General features: G+C 30.8%; 1 long non-coding RNA gene across 1 annotated transcript; it reads left to right on the top strand.

Moving 5' to 3' along the window:
- Positions 1–64: 64 nt before the first annotated feature.
- LOC112463751 lies at positions 65–548 on the top strand. Its single transcript, XR_003041841.1, has 2 exons — positions 65–299; positions 458–548. It is a non-coding gene; the product is annotated as an uncharacterized LOC112463751 (long non-coding RNA).
- The last annotated feature ends 455 nt before the right edge of the window (positions 549–1,003 follow it).

Here is a 1,003-nt window from a genome sequence, read left to right as displayed (position 1 = left end):
AATTTACACTTGTGTGTGTGAAAAATATAGACAGATAATTAGTAGGCTTCTAACTGTAATTAACCCTTCGCCCGTAAACTGGGTCATAAATGGCACAAGCCGAAATTCAAGATAGAATACCGCCGAAATGAAAAGGGGGGGGGGGCTTGCCGTCCCTCGTAAAAAAAGTAGGTAGTGGGGAGAACTCATGCCCAAAGTTTCGTTGGAATTCGCCAGTGTGTGCTTGACCAGCAGCGAGTCAAAGTGCGTCCAGTGCCACTATTGACCCAGTTTACGGACAGTGCCAGACTTTCGTGCAAGTAAGTAAAATTAATTTAACGTCATTTTCATATTACTACAGTTATTTTTAACTTATATAAGTGATATTTTTTTATGATTGTGTATATTATATATACCTATAACCTCAAAATTTGAGTGGATGAAAACACGTGTAAAAAGAAATTACATGTACTTTCAGGGTACAATGGATGATCAAGCGACAAATATCAGATATTATTTACGAGAAAGACGATTTTATATGATTTTTTAATAAAATAATGTAAAAATTACGTTAAAAGTCTTATTTCTCCTTAACCCGAAAAAGGCCATTTTCAATCCTCAGAATAATTATACTTTTTAAAAATGACCCATATACAGAATTTTTTTCTTGAAAGTACACATATTTAACTATAAAACCTCGTTGGAATTTTTTATTTTGATTTAAAACTCAATGAGATATGATTTTTTTAATAAAAATGGATTTTTATCAATTTTTTGCATAAAGAATTATTTATAAACAATTTATCTTATAATGAATCGCTAAATAAACTTTGGGATTATAAAATAGGATAGTATACAAGTATTACAGAATTTTTTCAGATTTTTTGAACACTATTTACTAGGTCAAAATAACGACAGGACATTTATGACCCAGATTACGGACGATGCCAGTCAAATTATAGTTTACGGGCGAAGGGTTAAAAAGAATAAATAAATTAAGTATACTTTTAACTTTTAAGTTGTA

Source organism: Temnothorax curvispinosus, unplaced genomic scaffold, assembly GCF_003070985.1.
Source record: "Temnothorax curvispinosus isolate PA1 unplaced genomic scaffold, ASM307098v1 QBEX01013623.1, whole genome shotgun sequence".
In the NCBI taxonomy this organism is placed as follows: domain Eukaryota; kingdom Metazoa; phylum Arthropoda; class Insecta; order Hymenoptera; family Formicidae; genus Temnothorax; species Temnothorax curvispinosus.
This window is presented reverse-complemented; position numbering and strand designations above follow the sequence as displayed.